Raw genomic sequence first — 23,247 nt, forward strand, 5'->3', positions numbered from 1 at the left:
ACAATGATGTAAATCTCAAACAACTTAGTGAACAGGCTAAACAACAGAATGAAAAATTAGATAACAATTCCAGACAGTTAAATGAAAAATTAGATAACAATTGCAGACAGTTAAGTGAACAAATTAGGGCCGTTGCCGCACAATGTCATGACACTAAGGAACAGTTACGCGAGGAAATTGAGGCTTGCTCACGAAAAAGTAGCGAAGAAATTAAGTCTGTTGCTCAGGAATTAAGGGAATTGCAAACAGCTGCAACAGAAACACTTAGAGCGGAAATCAGTACAGTCGCTAAACAATGCTCTGAAAAAGCTACACAATTACGCGACGAGTTTAAAGCAATGACGGTAGAACTTTCGCGCACAATGGATGAAAAGATTGACGCAAAATTCGAACAACAGAATACACAAATTAACGAACGTCTAAGTCTTCACATAGAAAACAGTAATACGCGTTTTCGTAAATTTATTGATGATCAAAATAAAGTAAAACGCCAGGTAATGGAAACAATCACTGCACAGAGACAAGAAGACAAACGTAAAATGTTTGCGAAGGCAAAAACGTATGTAGACAATAATATTGCCACAGTTTCGGACAAAATTAATACCATCGAACAGTCAAACACAGAATTACGTGACGAAATTTCTGATCTGAAATCGAAAACAGACACATACATAACAGATTTTCAAACAGTGACCGATAGACTCGAACAATTAGAACTAACACAGGATTCCGATGTCGTGAAAGCTGATGTTAAAAAACTGAACGAAACTACACGTAAATTGCAAAACCAGATTAATGCCAATGACACTAAAACCGATGATCAGGTAAAAATACTGACTGAAAAATGTGATGAATTGGCCAGTCGTATTGACGTCATCGAAACTACTAATGACAATAAATCAGACGATACTTCACCGGTTGCATTTAATCAAACACCGGAATTTCAAAATTTACAGCAGACAATTAATGAGATTGATTCGTCTAATAACACCTTGCGTAGAAAATTGTCAAGTTTACAGCAGGAGGTAACAGAGATGAAAAACACTTCAGTTAATAACACAGCACAGCAGACACCACTTTTCGAACATTTGTCAGAGTCACGCAGCGCGTATAATGTGAGCAATTTACAGAGATTACGCGACTTAAAATCCGAAAAGCTACGCGACTTAAAACCTGAAAGGATACGCAATTTGAAATCCGAAATGACACAGACAAACAGATTCTCGCACAAACCTGAACGTTTTCTTAAATTCAGTGACGAGAACGTACATTACGAGCAATTTGCATTTGTAAAAAAATCTAAGGAACATAATAATGACAGAGTACAGATACACGATTTGAACTGGTTACGTCGATTTATTTTCGTACTTTCACCACTATTACCTGTAATGCAGAAACTAACTTTGAACCTGATACGACAATTTGCCATTGTATTTTCATCAGCATTGAGTGTAATACAGAAACGACAATTAGCATGGATACAGCAATTTATTTCTGAATTTTTACCGACATTGCCTGTAACACAAAAGCTGAAATTTATTTGCAGCGCGTAATTGACCTCAGGGGATTCATTACGCTTTAATGAATATGTGCCGTAGCGAGCATAGGGCCCCGAGCTGTAGTAGTGCTGTTTCATCTTTAGTTTTCTGCACTGCTGCCTTCTCTTCTACTATCCTTTATATCTATCAAAATAGCTCTTTAACTATTGCTCTACCTAGAATTAAGAAAAATGTAATGAAAACCGGATATGACAAATTTTTACCGAAAGTGACAATTTTCATTAGGCACTGCAGAACTACCGCCGTAATTTTAATATCAGAAAAAATTTTAATCATCAGTATGTACAAAATTTTCAGCAACAGCGAACGCATTTTAGTAACAATAGACGTTTTTCACCACAACAACATGAAAACCAGCCGGTTAGAATACCTAACCAACAATGGAATGCACAAGGTCAACCAGGCTTTAATGTTTCGCCGCGTGCACGTATAGTCCCTGATACAACAAATGGTAACGCACGGCAGCAAAGGAACAACTACGTACAAAGAAGACAGTATTTTAATTCCTATCGCAATGCACCGTATAGGAATGACTATCACGACAGACGTAAAAATAATGACGATAGTTTTCAGCGTACATCTAACAACAGTCGGTCGTACCAACAGCAAAATGATCAGCAACAACATATTCTCGTGAACGAACCCGACAGTAGGTATCATCCAGAGCGTAAGATGTCAGGAAGAAATAATAGTACAGTTCAAATGGTCAAAATACCACAGCATCGTCCCGTAAATAACAGCACGTATGACAGAATTTGACGAGACACAGTACAGGTAGTCTATTCCAGTAACGTAAGCAATACTTATTGACACGCAGAATTTTGTTCACGAGAATGTTATTTGAAATATGCTTTGCTGAATACACCACTTTTATCGCACACAGATCTTACCAGGAATTTTTCTATTGCCACAGACAGTTCCAACACCGCTTTGGGCGTACACATTTTTCAGGAAATTGAAGAAGATGGCTCAATAGTAATTAAAAACATCGCATTTGCAAGCCGCATTTTGTCACCTGCTGAACGAAATTATTCCGTTACTGAACTAGAAACATTATGTGTTGTATGGGCTTTTACGAGATTTCGGCACTTTCTTTATGGCAGACATACCACCGTTTACACAGATCACAGAGCTATACAATTTTTACTTTCAGCTAAATTTACTCACGACAGATTAAGCAGATGGAAACTGTATTTACAGGAATTTAATTTTACGATTGTTCACATTCCCGGCACACAAAATGTTATAGCAGACGCACTTTCTCGTTCTCTCAGCAACAATCAGCAAGACGTAGCAACCAACTTCTGCAAAGCAAATTTCAGCGTCATGTACATTCAACAAGTTGCATTTGAAAATTTTATTTCATCGTCATTACAGGACATAGCACGAGAGCAAAGCAAAGACAATGTGTGGAAAGAAATTAAACACCTTTGGCAAGATAAGAATAATGTTACGATTAGAAACCACTACACTGTACGCAATGACATTCTGTTTCGCCGCTCTCATCCAGACAGTAACAATTGGTTATTAGGCATTCCTGACGAACTGGTTAACAAATTAATATGGTACAAGCATTTAAGCTACGCACATTATGGAGCAAGAAAATGTTTTCTTATACTGAGACAGAACTGTTATTTTTCAAACATGGAAAAACGTATACGACGAGTTTTAGCGTCATGCAAAATTTGCCAGAAAGCTAAGTCTGACACCACTTCACATATTCCTCCATTATATCCCATTATACCTGTTAAATTAAGACATATGGCCGCAGTAGACATTTTTGGTCCAATTCCGAGAACTAATAGAGGTTTTTGCTACATCTTTGTCGCTGTTGAACTCACTTCAAAATTTGTTACCTTCACTCCGTTACGCAAAGCTACTGCTAAAACTGTTTCGAGAGCATTTGTAAAGCATTTCTTATTTCATGTAGGGCATGTGATGAAAGTAATTTCTGACAATGGATCACAATTTCGTTCTGTCATATGGACACGCATGTTACGAGCTAGAAACATTTCTCCGATTTATATATCCAAGTACCACGCTTCTTCGAACCCTTGTGAACGATTAATGAAAGAAATTGGTAAACTGTGTAGAATATACTGCCACAAAAGACATGTTAATTGGGACACACACATACACTCATTTCAAGATGTAATTAATTCCATTCCAAATGAATCCACTATGCTACCTCCGTCTGTTATACTGAAAAACGTTGAACCACCAAACAAAATCAAAGAATTAGTAACATTTCCTACATCTCGTCGATTACGACACCACGAAATAATTGACATTGCGCTGAACAACATCAAACGTGCCGCAGAGCGCCGGAGAAGACAGCAAAAACAGGTTTGTAGACGCCGAGACTTTCACGTTGGACAGAAGATATTAGTACGTACACACTATTTATCCAGCAAATTAAAAGGTAAGTGCAGTAAATTTGAACTTCTATACGCAGGTCCATATCGGATTCGCAGCATTCCTCACCCCAATGTTGTACACGTCGAAACTCTGAGAACCAGAAAATCGAAAGGCAACCATCATGTGTCAAACATTAAACCCTTTATCGAATGAAACCACTTTACGATGTAACATGCTATGAGGCCGTTTACACATTTTATGACCACTTATGCAATTATATTCACATGACTAATTACTGATGATTATCGTATTTTTTCTTGGCAAGTGCCCGGCAAGGTAAGGTTAGCAGGTCGCTTTTCTTGTCGTTACACATCAGACCGTGCACATTTTTTCAGATGAACTTACACATTTTGTGACCACTTATGCAATTACATTTATGTGACTACCTATTGATGATTATCGTATTTTTTTTCTTGGCAAGTGCCCGGCAAGGTAAGGTTAGCAGGTCGCTCTTCTTGTCGTTACACACTAGACCGTGCATTTTTTTCAGATGAACTTACGCATTTTATGAATAATTATGCAATTCTCTATAATGACGCATTAATTTTATCAAATTCTCTCTCCATTGAAGTCTTTAATTATCGCATCTATTAACTACACTACATATAAGCTGAACACAACGAATGTCACATTTTGTCTTTCTTATGTATGTACGATTGTTTTCATGTTTTGTTTGTATGCACTGTGAACTAGTTAAGGTATAGCACACACCATTTGACTTTGACATTTTGCCCTATGATATCTCAACATCGTGACTGTTTGACATTTTCTTTTTTTTGCTGCTGCATTGTGATATTCTCTATACATTTTTGCCTTTGAACACTGTCTATGCTTTTGACATATTACGTTTTCTGTCATGTTATGCTGTATGCTTAATTGTGTCACCATTAACCAGTCATTATTTAATGGGTATATGATTTAAATGCAAGACATTAATCTTTGTTCATCAATTTCAGAAATAAATGATGCGTAAAGGAAATAAATTGAACAGAAGTGGGAATTTCACCTACGGAATAAACGAAAGAAGATGCAATAACCTTATGAGGAAGAGTAAATGGATTAGGATTAACAAGCATTAACAAGAATATACAATACACATCGCAGAATAGCAGTCTTAACTAATTTTTTCTTTCAGAATACAAAGCGATTGATGCAAGCTGTCAGACAGAACTACACATTTTAGTTTTAAGTGATGAAATATGCTAGGGATTAGGAATAGTTGTGTGATGAATAATGAAATGATTTTTGCAGATGATAATGAATGCTGATAATGAACAATGATGAAGAATATGGTACTATGAATAATGAAGTTTTTGTTTACAGGTGATGATAATGATGGAGTTATGATGATATGAATAATGAAGTTTTTCTTTACAGATGAGGATAATGTTGAAGTTATGTATTTATGCTATGTAGTTATTTAAGTATTTGTTGCAGTTTGCTTTGACAGCAGGTGTTATATTGCATAGTAGGATGACTGAAGATTTTGGAAAGGACAGTTATGGAACACATTTTTTATACACATTTCACTTCCTGTTAATTCGAAGTTCACTACTTTTCAGCATAGTCTGCGTTTCTTCTTTCAGCTCAATAATCCATTTTGTATTTTTCTTTCAGGAGAAGTTTTTTATGATACTTACTAAACTTGTTACTTATTATACCTGTTCTAGTACTTGCATTTTTCTTATCCACTTGTGTCTATCATTTATAAATGTGATAACCTTGCTACAGCTGACTCATGACGAATGACGTTACACAATCTTTTCATTTATAGGAACAACCTAGAAGCAATTTTTCTCTTATTTCTTCTTGCTTTCCCTTATAATTACCCAAAGCAATGCATTGCTAGCAGAAAAAACAAAATGTATTAACAGTCCCAGATAATGTCACTAGTTTATGATAATTCTGAATAACACTGATCAGCTCTGAATAGTATGTCACTTGAATAATGAGTTCTTAATGATACCAAAACATAATTGCCACTATCTATTGTAATGAGAGTACTTATTATGCCCATGCTTATTAATGCTACTAATGTTTTGTACTATTCAATACTTGCTGGCCACTGAGTGCCCATAATTAATGTAATTACTTATTATGCCCATGATTATTAAGGCTATGACTGTAATTAACTGATTTTTAATAATGATTTCTTAATGATATGAAGAATACTGAATGATGAATAATGTTTTATACTATTCAATACTTGCTGGCCACTGAGTGCCAATAATTAATGTAACTTAACGTTTTGTTAGTGTTTTCAATGATGACTTCCCATATTAATACTGAATGATGATAAATATTTTGTACTAATCGAAAGTTGCTAGGCCACTGAGTGTTAATAGTTACTTGTAAATATGTCATTTGAATGAGGAAAAATGTTTTGTAATACTCAATACTTGATGGCGATTGATTACCACTCTTGTCTTTAAATTAATTAATGAACATTTTTCTGTAATACTACATTCATGGTACAGAAATGTTCAATGACTAGAGTATGGATACCGCAAACTACTTATGTAATCACTAATCAAGACTTGTGTGTTAGTTAATGTCCTTCACCTTCTGACCTAACTACCTGAAATTATTGTAACATCCATTTGTCTTGTCCATCCTCATTATCATGGAGCACTATATTTGGTTTTTGCACTAATTCTACGTTGGTGTGCCGCCTCTTAAAAGCGTGGTGTTGACACGACATGCTGTCCACCACTGTAGGCGAAGAAACTACTTATGTAATCACTAATCAAGACTTTGTTATGGAGCACTGTGTGCCGCCTCTTAAGAGCGTGGTGTTGACACGACATGCTGTCCACCACCGTAAGCGATGAAGACGTTATTCTGGTCCCACTGTTTGGTGTACCTGGTATACTGCCAAATGATAGTATGGAATACTACTACGACGTTTCACTGTCTTGATACGCTGATAAATACTTCTGGGAACGGAACTGCAGATTGTATCACTTAGTTGTGATTCTGTGGAAAGATATGGACTTTCAGTGCAGCTATGTGCAAACTAAAGTGCTACAACCATGATGCAATCCTTCCTTTCCTATCCTAATAGTGAAAATCATTTTTTTACTAACACCATTTATGTTCATGGCATATACATTTTTTCTCGATTTGTTGAACTCTAGTGCGAGTACACTTGTGTCACTTGTCGACATGATTTTTGCCATTTGTTGTCAAAATACTAAAGACATTTTCGATTTGTTTTGAAGTGCAGTATGTGTGCACTCTTGTCATCTATATTGTATATACTTGTTGTGATTTGATGATTTTTTCTACTCTTGCGTTTATTTGTTATAAAAATGTTCAAAAGTTTTCAGTGCATGTGCACTTATGTGAATATGTTTTCAACTGAACTACAGTGCCTGTGCACTCTTCTCAATTTTCGATATGATTTGTGTTCATTCTGTATACCTTTTATGATTTATGTCATTTGTTACTCTTGTATATACATTTCGTCTTTTACTGATATGTTCTCCACTGCAGTGCATATGCACTCATGACACTTGTCAACATGATTTTTTTTTTGCCTGTTATGAAACTGCTAAAGAATTTTTCAGTGTGTGTACACTTTGTTATCTGTCAAATAATTTGTATATACATTTTTCCTGATTTGTTTTGTACTTATATTTTGTCTTGTCTGTAATGTTTTGTAATCGGTGCATGCGCACAACATTTAATTCATGTGATACATCTAAATATTTTGTAAATGTTAATTAATTAAAAGAAAAATTTGTTACGATGGCAAGTCCAAATGACTCACCATCGCTGCCAAATTTTTGCCCCCCCAGTGGAGGGTTATGAAACACGTATGTTGTGCGGCAGCGATGCTGAGACATTGTAGAATCTCTGACCAGAGCAGTTGCGCTCGACTCGCAGTAGCGAGCAGTCAGTCAGTCAGTGTGCAGTAGTCAGTCCTCAGTAGTGCTTGGAGTCGGTTGCTAGCAGTAGCGGAGAGCAGCCGGCGGGCGTCGGCATCGCAATGGTCGAGATTCAGGACGAGGTATAATTTACTTAAATAAATAATCATGCAGCTTTGCGCTCATCAGATAATGTAACGAACACTCATTGTAATTTAACTTTCAAAAATCGCCCCCAATAATAATTTTGATTTAAAAGCAATTTTAGAGACAATCATTCAAATTTCCTTCCATTTCCTTTTAACAAAGATTTTTAAAAAGGTACTTCCAATGCTTTTCATGCAAGCGACAGAGAACAATAAGAGCAGAATTTTGACATGCAGTTTCACTAAGGTAAGAAATTTATTCTCGTTTCGCACAGGGCAAACACCGACATTTCGGTTTAATTGACTTTTGGTTATCACTGTAGTTTCATTGTCATGAGATTATCGTTCATTATTTTATGGGAACTTGTACTTGAGTCAGATAGCGAGCTTTCATTTAATTGTCTTTGCCATTAATATTCTTGTGGGGAGCTTATACTTAGCTGTGGCACCATTTCTAATAAATATTGTTTTTAAAATTTCTGTGGGAAGGTCACACTTAGCTGTGGCTCCAGTACTAATAAAATATGTTTGTTTTTTTTAGAATATGTTGTGGGGAGGTTACATCTTTTGCTACAAATTTGATGTTTCTCATTATTTTATTGGATCGAATCACACAGTTAACAACGGGGTTTTCCAGTGATTCTCAAATTGCTGGTGCTCAGAAACGGCATATATACATGTTGTTGTTGTTGTGGTCTTCAGTCCTGAGACTGGTTTGATGCAGCTCTCCATGCTACTCTATCCTGTGCAAGCTTCTTCATCTCCCAGTACCTACTGCAACCTACATCCTTCTGAATCTCCTTAGTGTATTCATCTCTTGGTCTCCCTCTACGATTTTTACCCTCCACGCTGCCCTCCAATACAAAATTGGTGATCCCTTGATGCCTCAGAACATTTCCTACGAACCGATCCCTTCTGCTGGTCAAGTTGTGCCACAAACTTCTCTTCTCCCCAATCGTATTCAATGCTTCCTCATTGGTTATGTGATCTACCCAGCTAATCTTCAGCATTCTTCTGTAGCACCACATTACGAAAGCTTCTATTCTCTTCTTGTCTAAACTATTTATCGTCCATGTTTCACTTCCATACATGGCTACTCTCCATACAAATACTTTCAGAAACGACTTCCTGACATTTAAATCTATACTCGATGTTAACAAATTTCTCTACAGAAATGCTTTCCTTGCCATTGCACATCTACATTTTATATCCTCTCTACTTCGACCATCATCAGTTATTGTGCTCCCCAAATAGCAAAACTCCTTTACTGCTTTAAGTGTCTCATTTCCTAATCTAATTCCCTCAGCATCACCCGACTTAATTCGACTACATTCCATTATCCTCGTTTTGCTTTTGTTGATGTTTATCTTATATCCTCCTTTCAAGACACTATCCATTCCGTTCAACTGCTCTTCCAAGTCCTTTGCTGTCTCTGACAGAATTACAATGTCATCGGCGAACCTCAAAGTTTTTATTTCTTCTCCATGGATTTTAATACCTATTCCGAAATTTTTTTTGTTTCCTTCACTGCTTGCTCAATATACAGATTGAATAACATCGGGGAGCGACTACAACCCTGTCTCACTCCCTTCCCAACCACTGCTTCCCTTTCATGTCCCTCGACTCTTAAAACTCCCATCTGGTTTCTGTAAAAATTGTAAATAGCCTTTCGCTCCCTGTATTTTACCCCTGCCACCTTCAGAATTTGAAAGAGAGTATTCCAGTCAACATTGTCAAAAGCTTTCTCTAAGTCTACAAATGCTAGAAACGTAGGTTTGCCCTCCCTTAATCTAGCTTCTAAGATAAGTCATAGGGTCAGTATTGCCTCACGTGTTCCAACATTTCTACGGAATCCAAACTGATCTTCCCCGAGGTCGGCTTCTACTAGTTTTTCCATTCGTCTGTAAAGAATATATACATATAGGTTTGGAATGAATGCCAATATGGCGTGTGACGTAGGTGGCGTTGTGCCATCTCATTGGTCAACGCTCAGACGCACCCTCAGAGCATCTGATATGCCGGATATTGCTCTGCACGTGCTGTTCCACGCTATGACGTCAGAATCTCGGCACGCTCAAAGCTCGACGTTCGGATGCACGGTCCGTGTGCCGACGGCTTTAGTAGAGTGCTGCTTGACGCACTCACTGTCACACGTTGCAAAGCGGTATGAAATGGAACTAGCACGTAAGGACGGTACGAGGAAGGTGAATGCTCGACTTCGTTTTATTGGAAGAACTCTGGGTGAGTGCAGATCTTCTATAAAGGAGACGGAGAATGGAACCCTAGTGCGACTCACTGTTGAGTGCTGCTCGACTGTTTGGGATCCTCACCCGGTCGAATTGAAGGAAGACATGGGAGCAATTCAGAGGCGTGCTACTAAATCTGTGACCGGGAGGTTCGATCAGCACACAGGGATTATGGAGATGCTGCGGGATCTCAAATGGGAATCCCCGGGGGGAACAAGGCGCCCTTTTCGCGAGGCACTGTTGCGGAAAGTTCGAGAACCGGAATTTGACGCCGACTAAAGATCGATTCTACAAAAAAATGGTTCAAATGGCTCTGAGCACTATGGGACTTAACTTCTGAGGTCATCAGTCCCCTAGAACTTAGAACTACTTAAACCTGACTAACCTAAGGACATCACACACATCCATGCCCGAGGCAGGATTCGAACCTGCGACCGTAGCGGTCGCGCGCCTACCACCGCTCGGCCACTCTGGCCGGCTCGATTCTACAGCTGCCAACGAACATTTTCCGTAAGGACTACGGAGAAGTGAGAAATGAGGACTCGTACGGATGCTTGTAAACAGTCGTTTTCCCTCGCTCTATATGCGAGAGGAACAGGAAAGGAAATGACTAGTAATGATACGAGGTTCCTTGTACCATGCAGCTTAAGATGGCTTGCAGAATATGTATGCAGATGTAGAATCATGCTGCGTAGCTGAGGGCCATGCTATCACACGGCACCAAAAAATTGTCTGCCAAGTAAAACTGCCTCTAGCAGTGATATTGGCTTCTATTCGGCGACGAAGACATTCACCAAGTTTCTTCTGGTATGCGAAAACCGGATCAACTTGTTTGATTAAATGTCACAGAAGCATAAATTTGCGGGAATATTGATTGCTATGTTTCATTCACTGTTCCAGATACTTCCACACTTTTCAATAGGATTGAGGTCGGGTCATTCAGTGAGTCAGTCGAGGTGCGGTGGGATACTCAACTGGAGACAGAAAAGGTCCAAAGAAGAGTACCACATTTCGCCACGAGACCGTTTTGTAAGAGCCGGAGCTCCGCGGACTTGTCAGTCGATCTCCAGTGCCACACGCTACAAGACAGGAATACTATGTGTCACGGGTAGGATTACTGCTGAAATTCCCTGAACACGCGTACCAGGAAGAGTCAAGAACCGTATCATTTGCTCTCATTCAGAGCGCGCAAAAATACCATGATAGTAGTCGTAAACTTGCAAAAACTGTAGATTATACAAACGTAATTCCCCATCGCACAGATACACATAACGCCCTGTGTATACCAGACGCAACGACATCAGCAGGAATTAATAAAACACCGAAGCTGCCACTGGGTCTCAACCCCAACTAAACAAATAATGTTTTAACAGCCGAAAGCGGTATGATTTCATTTAAAAACATCACGAAGGCTGTGGATCCAGTCATCGACAAACTTCTATATTTGAAATAGTTAACCCCCTTCTGATATAACAGACGTTACAAAAATCGTAACTACCCTTGTACTTTTCCGGTATAAATTTAAGCCACGAGCAATTACATTAAAATCTTAGTAGCGTAGTTAGATTAGTGTTTAACGTCCTCTTAGTAGCGTAGGTCAGTCTTATAGCCACATATGAAGTGGGACGGAGCTCCACTTGCTGATGTTCACAGAGCAATAGCCGACTCCAGTGGCCATGCCTTTCAATTTTAGCGCATTTTTCGTATATTTAGGCGAAAAACGCCAACATTAACAAGTGTCGTATCGCCGTACTCGTCTATTCACGAGTTTTAGAGTGCCGTTAAAAAGGTATATCGACCCATTAAAAACAAAACTATAAACAAAACAGTTTACTGCGTCAGTCACTTCTTTATTTCCCACTACGCGTTCGATGGTTCACACCATCACCGCCAGGTGGGGAGCTGAGCTGTTACAGTCATGGTGCTAGTACAGAGCACAGATGAATTTTTACAGCAGAAGACCAAGTGTATAGGCAGTAACTTTTCGTATTTTGCTGGTGGTAAAACTAGTTTTTAGAAACGGCACTGTTAAAAAATGCATTTGTAACACTACAGTGTACTTACAATAGAAGCAGAATCAAAAAAATGCCGCACACTTCTACTTCTTGTGTGTGTTGTTTGCTGTACACTTTCGCTTCAGGCAAAGACGTTATACATATCAGAGATATGCTATGTTTATAATAAGTACGAAGATAATTGCCGGCCGGAGTGGCCGTGCGGTTCTAGGCGCTACAGTCTGGAACCGAGCGACCGCTACGGTCGCAAGTTCGAATCCTGCCTCAGGCATGGATGTGTGTGATGTCCTTAGGTTAGTTAGGTTTAAGTAGTTTAGTTCTAAGTTCTAGGCGACTGATGACCTCCGAAGTTAAGTCCCATAGTGCTCAGAGCCATTTGAACCAGCCAAAACATATCAGTTTTTGCACTTGCTCTGCTGCTGTGTACTGTGGAAACGCATACTGTCGCAGTAAACTATTTTGTTTTATTCATTAACAGTAGAAGCCGTCATGATGCCGACCTTTACGGACGAAATACTCAAAAAGAAAACTATAAGAGCTACAATATACCGCTGATACAGGCGTTAATTACACACCCGTCTGCATATTATCACATGACGAAACCATCGCTCCGGTATCTTAAACGATTCGCGAAATAAAAGGGATGCAAGCTTTAGGTAGTTCAGTCTGGGTGTTCTAATTATAATACAGACCTGAAGATGTTCGGGTCTGGTCAACGAAACTCTTAACAAACCAAATAATAAACGATTCGTTGCGTCCTATCGGTACATTGAGACGTAGCATTAGTATTGTGTTCTCAGTTATCAAATGGTTCGAAAGGCTCTGAACACTGAGGTCATCAGTCCCCTAGAACTTAGAACTACTCAAACCTAACTAACCTAAGGACATCACACACATCCATGCCCGAGGCAGGTTTCGAACCTGCGACCGTAGCAGTCACGCGATTCCGGACTGAAGCACCTAGACCCACTCGACCACCGTTGCCGGCGAGAAAAAAAAATGTGTTGAATTACTTTTTGAATCCCACAGGAAATTTTAGAATTTTTTGCTCATCTGTTTCTTATTCAGCTCCTCCGGAGTATGATGGTCTAGAGTTCTTCCTGTGCGAAGAAGTCTGTAGTTTTCCGGGACTGTTTTGCTTATTGGGTCACTACAACTAAGAAATAATAATAATTCGTTCCTATGTGCTTCTGTATTTTAGTTAAGTGAGTCACATTAATATTCATCTGCTCTTATGAGCTACAAAGCTCTTAACAGTTCGTTCTATCTCCACACAAACTTTTCTGAGCATTTCAACTAAATTCAAATGACTCTTCCTGGCTATTACTGTTACCGATAAGCGAGACAGCTCGACGGTTACGTTTGTAAGGCAAAAATTTAAACTATTTAAATTGCTGGCAAAGACAATATTTACTTTAAAAGCCGGCCGCGGTGGCCGAGCGGTTCTAGGCGCTTCAGTCAGAAACCACGCGACTGCTACGGTCGCAGGATCGAATCCTGCCTCGGGCATGGATGTGTGTGATGTCCTTAGGTTAGTTAGGTTTAAGTAGTTCTAAGTTCTAGGGGACTGATGACCTCAGATGTTAAATACCATAGTGCTCAGAGCCATTTGACCCAATTATTTTAAATTACACTTGTTCTGTACAAAAATGCAATAACTTGTGATGGAAATAAGACTGGTCAAGTTAAATTTCAAAATAAAATGTAAACAGCAATGCATTAAATATGGCATTTTCGAACACAGAATTCTGTACGAGGTTATTATCTTACAAATGGGATTACCGGTACACATTGCTATCAGAGAGTTCGTGATGTGCATCAGGCTTGATCACATCGCACCCTGCAGTGCCAACCCGTTAGTGGTAGGGGAACGAATAATTCGTTCCCGCTCTATAGTGTCATCTCCAGCCTCCGCTGGTTGTCGGTGCCGGAATGCCGGACCCCTTCCGACAGAGCAGAGACGTCTCTGTCGACGCACCCTAATCGAATGGCCGTTTTAATTAAAGAGCAACACTGGCTTGCAAATCGGCGCGCTGCCCGCCGTCCTTTTACCCAAATTGGCCGCTCACCCTCCTCTCCCCCCCCCCCCCCCGCCGGGTACCCCCACCACTCGCTCCGGCCCCCATCCCCACCCGCGCCCCAGGCATGTGCAATGCCGCCGCAGTGCCTCGACGAGCAAATTGCGTGGAAACGTTTTTTCCTCCCCTTATTTGGAGGAAATACTCTCCTGTTATTGAATAATCAGCTTGATGCTGTGTTCGTTTCTCTCCACTGTACGGGCAACGTATTTTTAAACGGCGAGACATAAATCGGTGTGATAAACAGAGATAATGTCCGCTATGCGTTGGTCCACGTGCGTATTTTTTTGTTATCTTTCTTTCTCCGGAGTGACATATCGCAGCCCGGGAAGAACAGTGACGCAACTCAGAATTGCAATACTTGTGAAAAATCGACCTAAAGGAATCTAAACATTTATGTTGAAATACGAGTAGTATTAAGTTTCCTTTAAATGTCATATAAGTATTTTTGACAGCTATCATTAAAATACTAATCAGTTCTTTGAGTTCTGTCACTTTTCTTGTTTTTTAAAAACTATTTTGTCTTTGTTATGACCCCTCATGTATCACTTATGCCTCTTTCCTGTCCCAAATAATACACTCACACACACACACACACACACACACACACACACACACACACATATATATATATATATATATATATATATATATATATATATATATATATAATGGGGAAACGTATACAGTTGAAAGTACACGATACTTGAAGCAAAAAAGTCTCAGTAAACATAGGGTCGAAAATGCATACCTTAAGAGCTACGAGTAATTTTTCATCTTCGATACTCTGAGGCAAATATCTTCACTGAAATCTCTTTGCTTTCCATAGTTTGGGAAAAGGTAATGTGTACCACAACAAGAAAAAAAAGGCCAGTAAACGTATACTTTAAAATGCATACCTTAAAAGCTACTGGGAAACACAACTCTTCTAATTAACAATCTCTTCTAATGAACAATTGCATAACTTAAGGCATGCATTTAGAGCACATGTTTACTCGACTTGTTTTTTTTTTTTTTGGTGCATACTACTACTTCCCAAAATGTGGAAAGCAAAGAGCCTGCAGTAGAAGAGATTTGCTTCACAGTATCGAAGATGACAAATTGCTCGTAATCCTTAAGGCATGCATTTTCGACCGTAAGTTTACTGAGACTTTTTTGCTTCTAACATCATGTACTTTCAATTGTATGCGTTTACGCCATTTATTATGATACACGTTGTATATATACATGTGTGTGTGTGTGTGTGTGTGTGTGTGTGTGTGTGTGCGTGTCTGTTTCTGTGAGTGTGTGTTATATAGGGCAGGAAAGAGGCATAACTGTTATACAAACTAGTGCTTACATTAGAAAAAAAAAAATGAGAAACAAATCGAAAAGCTGTTTTATTACAGAACGCAAAATTATGACAGTCAATAGAATTTAATGAGGAACATCAGTTACATACAGTTGTGGAATACAATTTACGAAAACACGCAGTCGTAATGTGCTTATATAATACAGGAACATATTTTGCCTACAAAAGGGCTTCGATATGAGCTTTCTTCATGGAATAAATTTCCATTTTTTTTTTTTTTCGCTGTACGTTGCAGAGTACCGCATTGTTTTCTCCTGGCGTTGTGTCCGTCCCGGTAGCTGAGTGATACCGGCACGGTAGCTAAGCGTGTTCGGTCAGAGAGACAGTGGCCCCTTTGTAGTAAAAAAACTAAGTAAAGGAATCAACGATCAACTTGAACGGATGTCCTGTGACGTCCGCCCAGATCAAACGCAACGGAAAAAAAAAAAAAAGTGGTCAGCGCAGCGGAATGTTATGCCAAGGAGAGTCCTCTCAGCGACTGGGCGTTGTGGTGTCCTAATCATCATCGTCATCATCTCATCCTTATCGACACGCAAGTCGCCGAAGTGGCGTCAACTCAAAAGACTTGCAGCAAGCGAACGGTCTACCCGATGGGAGGCCCTAGCCACACGACATTTCATTTCCTGGTATTGTTGACGACGATCAGCGCATGTCCTTTTTGCCCTATGCCGTTTCCACAAAAAGAATGCCCGGGTCACTTTTCTTCATTTTGAGTACTTTTATGTCACGTTGTCCGTATGACTTATGCTCGCACTCGCGGTTCCCGCCCGATAAGTACAAATACACTCAGGTGAAAAGTCATGGGAGACCTCCACATATCGATTCGGATCTCTTTTTGTCCTGTGTAGTCCAGAAACTGGACGTGCCATGGACTTGACAAGTCTGTGGAAGTCCCCTGCAGAAATAACGAGCAACGCTCCCTCTATAGCAATCCATAACTGCGAAAGTGTGGCCGATGCAGGATTTTGTCCACGAACTTACCTCTGGATCATGTACGGTAAATGTTCCATAGGATTCATGTTGGGCGACCTGCGGGGCCATTTCATTCGCTCGAATTATGCAGAATGTCCTTGAGATCAATCGCGAATACTTCTGTTTTGTTGACATGGCTCATTGTCATCTATAAAATCTCCATCGTTATTTGGGAACATTAAGTCCATGAATGGCTGCAAATGGTTAACGAACATAATCATTTCAAGTCAATGATCGGAGGACTCAGTCCATTCCATGTATACACAGTCCACACCATTATGAAGCCACCACAAGCTTGCACAGTGTCTTGTTGACAACTTGCGTCCGTGGCTTCACGGGCTCTGCGCCACACGCGAACCCTACCATCAGCTCTTCACATATGAAATCGGGTCTCATTAGACCAGGCCACGGTTTTACAGGAGTCTAGGGTCTTGCCTATGTGGTTTCGAACGCAGGAGCGGCGCTCCAGGCAATGTCGTGCTCTTAGCAAAAGCACTCGGGTCGATCGTTTGCTGCCATAGCCCATTAACACCAAATTTCGCCGTACTGTCCTAAATACGTTCACCGTAAGTCGCACATTGATTCCTGCGGTCATTTCACGCAGTGTTGCATGTCTCTTTATAGTGACAACTATGCGCAAACCGTACTGGTCTCTATCGTTAAGTGAAGCCGTCGGCCACCGATTTGTTCGTGGTGAGAGGTAATACCTCAAATGTGATATTCTTGGCACACTATTGACACTGTGGGATTTCCGAATACTGAATTCCCTCACAATTCCCAAAATGGAATGTCCCAGGCGTCTAGCTCCAACTACCATTCCCCGTTCAGTCTGTTCATTCCCATAGTGCGGTAATAACCATCTCGAAACCTTTTCACATCTGTGTACAAACGTCAGCTTCCCCAATACAGTGCCCCTTTATACTTTGTGTACACGACAGTACCGCCATCGCTATATGTGCAGGTCGCGATCCCTAACTTTTTTTTATCCTCAGTGTATTTTTTTACTATTCTCATTTTAGCTCATCAGGGCATATACATCACTAATTATTGTAATGTTGGTGATTATACAGTCTCTGCATCTTACATTACAATGTCCTTGAGGCAGATGAACAGCCAATGATTTGACGCTGTATTCGTCAAAACAGTGTCTAGGACATTGTAATGTAAGATACAGGCACTGTTTAAGTACAGACATTGTAATAATAAATTAAATTAAAAATTGCATTTTACTTGCATTATACATACAAAGCGTGACAACTCAGAATGTGCCGCTTGTCTTGAATGACCTATGCACAGCCGCCATTAACAACGCAGAAGCGACATTGTTATTGCCGCGACGAACCACGACGTAGCCTACAATAAAACGGACTCAACTGTCCAAAAATGGACAGACTGCGAGATGGAGATGTGGCGTATTCCGTGCACGTTGGGGCACTGCACATGTATTTTTCAGTGACGTAATCTAAAAATTGCCGTTTTTCGACTTCGGTCACTTTCGTGCCCGACTGCGATCTTGCGAGCTTTCATTGCACGTCTGCCAAATGAACCGCAAGTGGACGTGGTCCCTGTCTTTGCAGGTCATCAACAGTCAAGTCGCGACGCTACGTACCCGCTTCTGCAACCAAGGTCACTGCCGCACACCTGGGCTGTGACGCTCGACTCAAAGGTCAGTCAGTTCGAATCCCGCTAGTGGATGAAGTTTTCACTGTCACTATTTGGCCGGTAAGGCGAGGAGAGCTGGTACTGTTATGTTCCTTATCATCAGTTGTTTCGCCAGTCTTCTGGATTAAATACCAAACCTTTTTGCACTGTCTCATAAAGTGAGAGAATGGTGGTGGTCCGTCAGTCGGATGGGGACGTTGAGCTTTGCGATCTCCTTGGTGCTATTCGAGATTAGTAGGCTGTGTGTTGGCAAAAATCACATACTCTCTACAAATACACACACGCCACACATCTTATATCCACAAGGAAAGGAGCCAGCTTGAGCGGAGAAAGAACAACCTTCCCGTTTGGCTGCTGAACCCACTCCGTGGGATTTTCCGATCAACAACGCCGTAGCATATTTAATTCTTTTAAATGACATTACACAGATGAAAATGTGATGTTTAGTTAACTTTAGTGTTATCATAAGTAGAATGAGTGCTTCTTAAAATGTTTTAAATATTATTAATTTAGAGTGGGTTGTTTAAGATTCAGAGATTTGTCCCGTTGTTGAGCCCGGGTCTACTTAGCGAAATAAGAGTGGGACAAGAGGTTTCACAAATTGCATGTGTTTAGGAGGGGATTACTATTTTTCAAATTTGCCTTATAACCAAGGAAAGAGCTGGTTGTAAGCGAGGATCTGGAGCTATTGTTGCCAAATGTGTGTATATGCACGTCTGTTCTTTCCAAGTTAAATTATAATCAGTATACATACTCGACAATTTTGAGTATTGTACCTTAGTCATTAGCTCCTACTCATACGCTATAATCGTCAATCGTGTTCTATCTTCAATCAGTTTTTCTTATTACATCTGTCATTTTAATCGATTTCTTCTTTGTGCCCTATCCCTGTCTTCTACGATTCATTGAGAAATTGAGAAATCAATTTATTTTCAGTTAGCAGAAACAAGTGCCACAGAAACGATAAGACACTGAAAACAAACAGAAAGTAAATCACGGTTTTATCAAAATTAAAAACAGAGAGTAGGAGTTGCACATTTCTGACAATGCACAACTGTATAACGGACGAGGATATGGAGACTCAGACATGTAATAAGTACACCGTATTTTTGTTTCCAAGTGACCTACAGAAGGGGAATACGCTAACAGGCGCTATTCGAGATACTGACACAGCACAAATTGTACGACTAGCTGATACTCCGCTGGGAGAACAATATTTCATTCCACCGTAAAAGAAATTAAAACAGTGGAAGAAGGAAAACGAATGCAACATTGCGCGGAACCTTACTATTATTGCATCCTGTATCCTACAGTTCCAAGCGGTCTGCTACAGGAAAAAGAACAGTTAATGAAATTTTATGTTCCTACACAGTGTACAATGGGAGCTTATATGTGACGTATAGAAAAACAGTTTTCTGAAGTTTCTTACATTCATAATATCTCTCCCATTTGCGTCAATCCATGAAATCACTGCAGGTTATTCTGTTATGATTTTACTACTAACACTTCGTGCACTTGTTAACTTTGGTTTATAGCTTCGGTGTAGATTCCTCTGATCCGATGACGATTTTCATATTGAGTTTCAGAAATAACAATCCATCTACGCTAGACTTTTAGGCAGTATTTTACTCAATTAATTGTACCCTGCACATTTATTCAAACATGAGGATTCAATATTTGTGCACGAAGCTCACATGTCTAAACCGCGGTTTAGACTGCAGTTGATTGCGGGTGCTCCCTAAGAGAGCTCGTGTCATTAGCTTGCTAAGGCGGGAACTGACTTTCCAACTGTAGCGCTAGTGTAGCTACAACCACACAAGTTAAAGATAAAAGGTTACAGTATCAAGACTATGCAGAACATTCTCTACATTTCTCAGCAGTATAACATTACGAGATATGCTAGTTTCAATACGTACTTCACAGAAATTGCATAAGGTTTTCAATAATTGTAGTTACTTTCTTACGTACTACAAATAACTAGAAGGCTGGTGCGTAAGTTAGCAACGTTTTCGTTTTGCATGTCCGTATTCCGGTTCCTATGGGTTTATTTATGAATTACCATTTTCATTTGTAGTTCACTGTTGCTATTTCAGTTTACATATTGTCATTTTGTCATTTTAAGGTAGCGAGTGGAGCTGTGGCCTCTAGAAAATATAATGCCAAGTGAAGAAATCGGAACATTTTCGACATATTCTTCGGTTTGAGTCCAATAGAGGGGTGACAGCAGCCGAGACAGCCAGAAACATTGAAAGGTCTCTGTTGGATTCCTTTCATGTTAATTTCTTAAATCTGTTGTCATTTACGGCATAAATTCCTCTTCTAAATTTACTGTGGCGTTTCTGACTATCTGGGAGGAGACTGAGTAGTGGAACATGTTACTTTTACACATAAACAAGAACGATCTGTCACACTACTACACTTTAAAACACAGTTTATATGTAATTCATGTCACACAGTCTCATACGGAACCTACATCCGCTTTCTTTTATATACTGCATATGATAAGATACTGTCATCCCCCTTCCCTTCTGTGTAAGAGGATGAATGAGCAAATGTATTTCTAGTTGCATGCTTGAGGGTAGCAGACACGCGCTTAGCCGGAGATCTTACCACTTCAGACGCTCGCCGCGGACAGACTGCCCTGGTCCCTTCCTGAGGGTGGCTCACAAATACAAACGGATGTGGCCAGAGAGGCAGCTTCCTATACCAACATGACAAGGGACGGACAGGACCATACTAAGAATAGAAACCTCTCTGCTTTTAGAAAGCGTAGCTACCTGTTCCGACGTTGGTCCTACTGTTCTCTAGCAGACAGGCTTGTCTGCTACCATCAAGCATGCAACTAGAAATACATTTGCTCATTCATCCTCTCACACAGAAGGGAAGGGGGATGGCAGTATCTTATCATATACAGTATATAAAAGAAAGCGGATGTAGGTTCCGCATGAGACTGTGTGACATGAATTACATATAAACTGTGTTTTAAAGTGTAGTAGTGTGACAGATCGTTCTTGTTTATGTGTAAAAGTAACACGTTCCACTACTCAGTTTCCTCCCAGATAGTCAGAAACGCCACAGTAAATTTAGAAGAGGAATTTATGCCGTAAATGACAACAGATTTAAGAAATTAACATGAAAGGAATCCAACAGAGACCTTTCAACATTCGTGCCGTGTGATGGGGATAATGCCATTGGGCGGATCATGGCACGTTTTAAAGAGGATCATTTTGACATTAGTGACTTTCCAGGATCAGGAAGACCTTCAAGGTTTGAAGAAAATCGTTTAAACACATTAATCTACAATGATCCGCGACAGTGTGCTAGACAACTGGCAGATGTGATGAACTATGATCATTCCACCTCGTTGGGACATTTGCATACAGTGAGGAATGTTCAAAAATCGGCTGTGTGGGTACCGCATTCTCTAACCCAAAATCAAAAGGACCATCGGGTGGCCATATGTGCATTTCTGCTTCCTCTTCAACTGCCTCGTGAATAACACCGAACATTCCAATCCTGCATCGTTCGTGGTGATGATAAATGGTGTTTTTATGCTAACATAAGGAAACGAAAGGAATGGTTGAGCCAAACCAAAGTAGCAATTCTCCGTAAAAATGACGTGCACGCATCCACAAAAGATGGTATTGCGCATCTGGTGACACAGACGATGCAGTGTACTATATTTACTGTCAACGACTGAGAGGTCTTGCAGAGACAATCCAACAACAACGACCAGAAAGACTGCGAAAAGTGATGCTACTCCACGATAATGGCCGCTCACACTCACTTAGATTGACAAAAAAACTATACAAAACTTGGGTTGGGAAGTCATTCCGCACACATCTTATTCACCCGGTCTTGCGCCCTTAGATTTTCACCTTTTGCGCTCTCTGTCGAACAGCCTTCAAGGAAGTTCCTTTCCAGATGAAAATGCGCTCCGAATATGGATCGACGAAATGTTCGCTTCAAAACCACGTAATTTCTACAATCGTGAAATCGAGAAGTTACTCCAGTTTAGCAGACTTGTAAATAGTGAAGGAAAATATATTCATCATTTGGATTTGCAGCTCCTTGTGTTTACCGTGTTTGCAGCTAAAATTGTTGAATGTAAGGTCCACGAGTTTAAAAGGAAAGAAACCTCAAAATGAGCTGGTATTGTAAATTTGTTGGCCAACTCTAAAAGTGTATGGTAAAGTTCAGTGTTGAGCGACTGCTTTTTAGCATATAATTCCCTAATTTCTTGCATTAGCCACATAATCTCCACTTTCTTTTCCACTCTCTTTGGTGCAGGTAACATGCTATTCACAGAGTTTTTGATATAGTCTGGAATTACATTTTGAGTTAGGCAATTTTTATTCAATTGTGTACTGAGGGTTGTCTCTGAAGCTTCATTAAGGTGTTCCTGTATTTGTTGTAGAGCTTGCTGGGAAATGCCTGGCTAGGCTACGAGGTATTCATCATTTGGACTTGCAGTCCCTTGTGTTTACCGTGTCTGCAGTTACAAAAGTTGGATGTAAGGTCCGCCAGTTATGCAAAACACCGTACTGTGTGATTTGTACGGACCTTATACCAATAATGGAAAATACATTATTGACAACTGTAGCCTCTGTTAGGTGTATCTGATGTATTTGTTGTAAATAGTAAAGGAAAATATGTTACTGATAACTGAAGTCTCTGTTCGGTGTACCTGAGGTGTTTATCAAAATTACGTAAAAACGCTACGAACTTATGCAACAACCTAACATGACGTCAACAACGATCAGTTTGCTTAGTACTGTTAACATTTGTATACATTGCCAGCACTCCATTTTTCTTCAGTTTTTTTTTTCTATTTTTTTCTGGGATGACTGCCATTGGTCTGCGTTACGCAGGTGTTGAAGGAAAGATTACCGCAAATACTAATCATGGAAACGAATTATAAATTTTGTAGC

Source organism: Schistocerca nitens, chromosome 1 (genome assembly GCF_023898315.1).
Source record: "Schistocerca nitens isolate TAMUIC-IGC-003100 chromosome 1, iqSchNite1.1, whole genome shotgun sequence".
Classification (NCBI taxonomy): domain Eukaryota; kingdom Metazoa; phylum Arthropoda; class Insecta; order Orthoptera; family Acrididae; genus Schistocerca; species Schistocerca nitens.